This window comes from Bufo bufo, chromosome 4 (genome assembly GCF_905171765.1).
Source record: "Bufo bufo chromosome 4, aBufBuf1.1, whole genome shotgun sequence".
Lineage (NCBI taxonomy): Eukaryota > Metazoa > Chordata > Amphibia > Anura > Bufonidae > Bufo > Bufo bufo.
In genome coordinates this window covers 511,348,556-511,356,160 of record NC_053392.1, presented here as the reverse complement: position 1 = coordinate 511,356,160, position 7,605 = coordinate 511,348,556, and the positions used below count along the sequence as shown (strand labels likewise).

Sequence of the window (7,605 nt, the reverse complement as noted above, 5' to 3'; positions counted from 1 at the left end):
AACATGAAAAAACAGAAGAGGTGCAATTATTTCCATTATACATTTCTCTATAGGGTCCACTCCTGATTCCAGCTTACAGATATTAATGCAAAATGCAGAAGATTGCAGAGTAAGGCCTCATGCACACAACCATGCCTTTTTTTTGCGGTCCGCAAACCGCGGATCCGTAAAAAACGGAAGCCACCCGTGTGCCTTCCGCAATTTTCGGAACGGAAGGCCATTGTAGACATGCCTATTCTTATCCGCAAAATGGACAAGAATAGGACATGCTATATTTTTTTTCGGGGCCTCGGAAAAAAATCTTTTGCGGCCCCATTGAAGTGAATGGGTCCGCATCCGAGCCGCAAAAACTACGGCTCGGATGTGGACCATAACTATGGTCGTGTGCATGAGGCCTAAGGGTACATGCACACGTTCAGGATTCATGTGTGTTCGCAGGTAAATCCGTGCGGTCAATCCGCATCAATTGGTGCGGATTTGCATGCGGATTTGGATTTTACAATCCGCACCGCAGGTCAAAATCCGCGCGGAAAAAATCTGCATTGTGTGCATTGAGAATTTCAAATTCTCATAGAATACAATGTACATGACCTACGGTGCAGATTTCCCGCATGCAAATCCGCACGCAATCCTAATCGTGTGCATTTAGCCTAAAACAAGCCTTACAGGAAGAAAACAGGGAGCCTGTCAGCAGTTTTGATGAGTAGGGGGTGAGTGGGGGTTGGGGAGAGACGTACAAGCTGCTCTGTTTGTGGAGCGTTTCTCATCAGGAGTAGTGTAAATATGAAGTTTTATTCTACTAGATTCTACACTTGGAAGCGTACAGGGTGGGGTTTCATGGTGAAGTGCCCTCTGCTCTCTATATTGAGCTGCTTCACAGTCCCTCCCCTGGTCATCTGGTTGGATACCATATCTGTCACTCAGAAGGGATGGGCTGTAAAACATCTCAATGCAAAGCGCAGAGTGCACTTACACAGTTTCATTGAAAAGTATAGTTGACTATCCTTTTTAATACAACTGGGGCTGTGGGATCCTGATATATCCCACCCAAACATATGCTAAAAAGGACACCCTTGTCAGATACATTTGCCAACTAAAGTCTGGGCATGTCGGTGTATTCATGGTGAAGTGCAAACAGTGCACCACAGATCGGTGGGATTGTTCAGATATGGTGTAAATTTAACTTTAGCTGTGAAAATACATAAAAAAATAAAAGGCAATAACAACCATCCTAATAGATATTCCATAGTAAGTGACAATCAAGCCAAATATTTATTATTGAAAAAATAAACTATATATGGTTATGTGCTAATTATTATTTTTTGCATCTCTAAAAAAAACACTATAAAATAGGTCTCAAAGTACTCAAAAAGTTCTGTAATTTTCTTATATTCTTAAAGGGGCTGTCCACTTATATAAAATTTTTAGGGAGACATAATGGTATGAAAAGTGCAGCATTTATCTCACCGATCCCCGATGTTTACCCCACTGGTCTCCAGTTTCAGAACACACAGTAAATGGCAAGATATGCCCATTCAACATTCAGCCGATCATTGACTGGGGCAGGTCACTGCTGTGCCATTTTCTGTGTGTCATGTCGGAAACAGAAACTGGAGGCCAACAGGTACACGGTAAGTGTCAGAATGGTAGCGGTGGGGGATCAGTGAAATTAGTAATGCTTATTTTTTTACCGTTTTACTTTTATCTTTTTGAGTGTACTGATAGTAAAGTTTTACCTAAAAAAGAAACAATAAACTATGCATGCTACCTCCTCACGTCATGTCTGGTGCGACCGGAAGTGACGAGGGTAGGGAAATCTCACGAAGTAGGGAAGTATAACGTTACACCTATTTCAAATGAATATTTAAAGGGAATATGTCTTCAGAAAATGATCTGCTGTTTAAATAACTTTCTTTATGTTTAACATATTTTTAAATAATTTTTGATGATGTTATTTTTAATTTTCCACGTCACTTTTTACATTTAAGCGAAAACTAAAAACCCTGCAGTTTTTACACTGGCCACTATGTCTAATTATTGGCGCCACTTCTTGGTCTGTACAAATCACTTTACTGTTCTAATCCTGCCTGTAATGATATCACTTTTGTGTATAGATAACACAGGATCCACCATTCATAATAGGTGATTGTCAGAGCTTATCTGTTTTTCCCTTGTACAATGACCTCTGCACAGGTCACAGAGCATGCCTAGAAAACTTTCCCATGTAAGTCAATACGGTCTCCTCCTGACCATTGTGTCTATGGACAATAGGGCTGCCATAAAGCAATTTTATTAATGCTTTCTAAATGCTGGTAAGAACAGCTCAGGCAAGATGGCCGCCCCCATAATCATGTTCAGGAAAAAAAATAATAATAATCTACAATCAGATACAGGGAAAAAAAAGGAGATGTTTTAATTTTTGGTGATTAATTACAAAAATATTTGTAAAAAGGATCCTTAATAAACGTCTTGGAACTGTGGCTAAAGAGACTGGTTTAGTATATATTTAAATGGGTTGCATTTCGCTGGGATTTTCACAATTCCTACAAAGCAGGAAACGAAAATACCAAGAAAAACCACCGCAAAAATGACTCAAGTATATACACCTTTACATACATTTTTAAGCTTCGGACACACCCATACGGAACAAATCCGAGTTGACTTGAGCTCCGAATTTCAAAAGTGTACTAGTAATTTTTAAAGGGGTTGTCTGAGACTGAGAACCTCTTTTGAAATTGCCAGGCAGGGTGCAGGGATTAAAAAAAAGACTCACCTGTCACCAGCACTTCCAGTTCCGATCCTCCTTCTTCTCTGCTTTCAGTCCCAGGTGGACCAAAAATGTTATGTACCATCTTCATGCATGTCACTGCTGCCTGCCAGTTAATGGCTCCAGCGGTGATGTGTGCCAACGATGACTCCATTGACATGCATGTAGATGGCATGCCATACATCGAGTCCAGGAGGGACCAGAAGTGGAGAAGAAGGGAGGTTGGCACTGGAACCAGAGCACCGGTTCCTGGTCTCACAGAACTCATTTAAACAGTGTTCATGCTTTATAACCCCATTTAGGATAAGAAATTAGAGTTTTTTTAATTTCAAATTTAAATTTAAAAACATAGCACTGTTGGCTTTTAGAACTGCACAACAATCCAATGTGAAAGTGGGTGTTATCGTGCTCACAGAAATAAGCTGAATCAAAAGTAATTTTTATAGGGAAGTCGAGGAATATGCATCAGTCCATTGATGTCACAGTATTTAAAAACACATAAAAATATCATTGTGGTTTTCCAAAAATACTGTTCTGCAGGGGGCCTTGGCCGTCCTGATTATTACCAATTGGATAACTGACTAAAGGCCATTTTGCATTGGCCGAGGGTTGTCCATAAAAACCAGTTCATAAAAACACTTGTTCCGTGGTTCCGCAAAAAAAACGGAATGTACTCCGTATGCATTCCGTTTCCGTATTTCCATTTTTCAGTTCCGTCCAAAGATAGAATATGTCCTATTATTGTCCGCATAACGGACAAGGATAGTACTGTTTTATTAGGGGCCAGATGTTCCATTCTGCAAAAAACGGAATGCACATACGGTCATACACTCGTGTGCAAGAGGCCAAAAACTGTTTTCAATTTCTGACTGAAGATTGAATTGAAATAATATTCTTCATGGAAATACTTCAGGGGTCATTTACTAAGCTGAAATACGCCTAAATTAGTTTCTAGTTGCGCCACTATCTGCGACTTCTCACTCACGCCATGTCTAAAATTGTAGGCGTGGCGTGGGCGGGAAAAGGGAGGAGCCAGCAGGCCATCTCATTCATCATTTTCTACGCCTGTTGTAGGCATAGAAAATGGTCTCGGAAGCTGTCTTACATTTAGAACTGGCATGGGATGCGCCGAAGTTAGGGAGAGGCCTGCAACTCTTCATAACTTTGGCGGATCTTCTATCTTCATTCAGCAGGACCTGCGCTGACGTGGTGAGCGCGATTACGTCATCAAAGGTCCTTTTGCAGGTCCTGAAAGATGAAGAAAGAAGAAGATGTCGACTGCGCGAACAACAGGATGAGGTGAGTTAATTTATTTTTTATTTTTTAACCCCTCAAGCAACATTTTAGTAAGCATTCTGTATTAAGAATGCTATTATTTTCCCTTATAACCATGTTATAAGGGAAAATAATAAAATGAATAGAACACCTAACCCAAACCTGAACTTCAGTGAAGAAGTCCGGGTTCGGGTCTGGGTACCACATTCAGTTTTTTCTCACGTGCATGCAAAACGCACTCACACGGAAAAAACTGAACATCGGAATGCAATCGCATTCAAAACTGACTGCAATTGCGTGCCTACTCGCGCGGTTTTCCCGCAATGCACACGCGACGCATCCGGAGCAAATCTGGGACGCCCGTGTGAAAAAGGCCTTAGAGGTAGGTTTATGGTAACTGGTGTAAAGGAAAACTCTCTTAGTTGCCCATAGCAACCAATCAGATTCCATCTTTCATTTTTCAGAGCTCTTTTGGGAAATGAAAGGTGGAATCTGATTGGTTGCTATGGGCAACTAAGACAGTTTTCTTTTATACCAGTTTGATAAATCTCGCCCTTAGGTTTTTAGGTTTGTGTCATGGAAACATATGGAAAGGCTTCCTGTATCATCTGTAGTAAAAGTATAATTTTTATAATATAGCTAATGCTCCAGTAATATTCCTAATAGTTTCTAATACTGCTGCTTTAACTCATAGTTCTCTAAATGCAAAAAGATGTGGAGAAAATAATGTGCAGAACTTGAAAGCCAAAACTAGATGTTTAATATTTTCAATTATTATTAACTAAAGGCCTACCTGGAACAAAGATAGACCGTACCAATGTCACATGATCCATGGAGAGGAGTGGGTCATATCCCTACTATCAAATTACTACAGGCAGTACCTGGGATCAGGTGCCACTTACATCCTGGCCATTTCTTCCTCTGTCGCTGGATTGGTAACACTGCTGTGCAAATGTGGCCGTACATACATAGCATTTGTTGAACCTAGCGATCTAGCTGGGACTGACCTACTATCTAATGTGTATTAGATGTTCAGCTGGCATTTGTTTGCTAGATGTCCAGGGAAATAATAAGACTGGATATGTTGTGGGCAGGCTTATTCCTCTTTTCCAATTGAGAGCACATGTATGGCTGGGATTAGAGATGAGCGAATTTCTTAAAAGTTCGATTCGGCTTTTTCACAAAAAAATTAGCTTTGTGACGAATTACGTCACGAAGCGCATTTTTTTGGTAAGTAGCGGGTGCAATGACAAGGAGCTGCAATAGCGCCGCCCCCCGTCACTGTACCCCTTAAGATGCTGCGTTCATACATGATCGCGGCATCTGAGTGTAAAAACAGTTTAAAATTAACAATAAAAAACTTACCACCTCCATTTGCTGGCGTTGGTCTGGCCGAAATCTTGTGCGGCGCGAGATTACGTCATCACGGCGGCTGGCCGGCGTGATGATGTAATCTCGCGCCGCGCAGGATTTCGGCTGAGACCTTCAAGCAAGATGGAGGCTGGCGGCCCGTCACGAGCAAATGGAGGAGGTAAGTTTGATTTCTTTGTTTTTTATACTATTTCAGGTTAAATCGATTTGCTGACACGAAGCACGAGGAAATTCAAGGCAAATCGAATGGATCCTGAAATTCGGATCGAATTCCACTTTGTGGGATTTGATTCGCTCATCTCTAGCTGTGATGTTGAGATGAATAGCCGTCAGTCGTACAACAGAAACTGGGGGTGTATGATATGGCCACCTTAACACTGAACCAACAGATCCAACCAAAGTTGCTCCGAGTTAAGTAAATTTATTTTAAACATTAAGCACCTGGTTCCCGGTGTTTGTCCTGTATGAAATGTTTCATGCACAGCAGTAAAAAATGAGGTGAGTCAGAAGAAAACATCTTAGCTTATTGACTTTGAATAATGGTTGTATACCACACAAAGCAGCATGAGTAGATGGTGTCACTGGTGGAAGATAAATGAGGGACTTGCAATTCACAATTGTTAGACCCTCAACCAGTGATCAAGATACACCAAAATGCACCTTGACTAAATACCAGTTAGCGATTTTAACATTTGGTGCCAATACTGATAAGTGAAATAACTTCTGGTAGTAAAATACCATGGTCTACAAGTGATGTAAAAAGCCAACGGAGGGATTTATAAAGTTATTGGAAATAAAGAGTATGGCTCCTCAATCCCAACCATTCTAAATACAACAATTGAAGACAAGTTCAAAAGCAAGAAGCTGTAACCAGGTCCCTCTGACAAAACTTCTAAATTTTTACTTGAAAATCTCACTTTTCAATGCAACAAGAAACCAATCCCTCATAGTTAAAAGATAAAGCTCTCATTTAGCTCTCGCACATTATTTTAAAACCTTTCATCCTATGGATGATTTTTTTGTCATGTAAATTAGGTCTGACAAATAGTTTACAATGACCTAATTAATGGGCACTGACTTAGGTTTTGCCTGACAGTATGTAAAGAAGGTGATTTTTTCCCCCTCCAGAAATAGCTTCATTCTTGTCCATGGGCTGTGTATGATATTGAAGCTCCAACCCCACTCAAGTAAATCAAACTGAGCTGCAATATCATTCACAACCCATGGACAAGGGTGTTTCTGGGGGGAAAAAGCTTGTTAGACAACCCCATAGCTCCATTTTTGTCTGTGGGCTGTGTATGGTACCGAAGCTCCAAACCTCTCAAGTGAATCGGACTGAGCTGCAACATCAGGCACAACCCATGGACAAGGCTGTTTCTGGGGGGGGGGGGGGGGAAAGCTTGTTAGTCAACCCCATAGCTCCATGCTTGTCCATGGGCTGTGTATGGTACTGAAGCTCCAAACCTCTCAAGTGAATCGGACTGAGCTGCAACATCAGGCACAACCCATGGACAAGGGCGTTTCTGGGGGGAAAAAGCTTGTTAGTCAACCCCATAGCTCCATGCTTGTCCATGGGCTGTGTATGGTACTGAAGCTACAAACCTCTCAAGTGAATCGGACTGAGCTGCAACATCAGGCACAACCCATGGACAAGGGTGTTTCTGGGGGGGAAAAGCTTGTTAGTCAACACCATAGCTCCATGCTTGTCCATGGGCTGTGTATGGTACTATAGCTACAAACCTCTCAAGTGAATCGGACTAAGCTGCAATATCAGGCACAACCCATGGACAAGGGTGTTTCTGGGGAAAAAAAGCTTGTTAGACAACTTCTTGAACATCACATTCGTGTTGAAGCCTTAAATTTCATACCAAACATTTTCTTTCTAAAGGAAGAACATTAATATATATTTTCGAGTGCACAGTGACATTAAGATTTCCTAGTATGTACAATAAAACATTCATTTTAGCTGGTTGGAAGGAATGATAAAGGTTTCTGGAAGAATATCATTAAATGGTACTTTAAGAAAACTGCATGGTTCTCGATCAATAAACAGTTTTTCACTTGCTATATTAAATATACAGGACAATGCACCACAATGAAATAGCTGTATATATATTTATATATATATCTTATGTTTACAAAAATAAGCATTGCAGTGCGTATGTCCTCCACTAAAATCCCTGAATTAACGG

At 40.9% G+C, this 7,605-nt stretch overlaps 1 long non-coding RNA gene across 1 annotated transcript; it reads right to left on the bottom strand.

Moving 5' to 3' along the window:
* Positions 1–804: 804 nt before the first annotated feature.
* Positions 805–2,073, bottom strand: LOC120997360. The gene is made up of 2 exons (XR_005778156.1): positions 1,848–2,073; positions 805–1,768 (listed from the first exon to the last, which is right to left on the bottom strand). It is a non-coding gene; the product is annotated as an uncharacterized LOC120997360 (long non-coding RNA).
* Between the last annotated feature and the right edge of the window lie 5,532 nt (positions 2,074–7,605).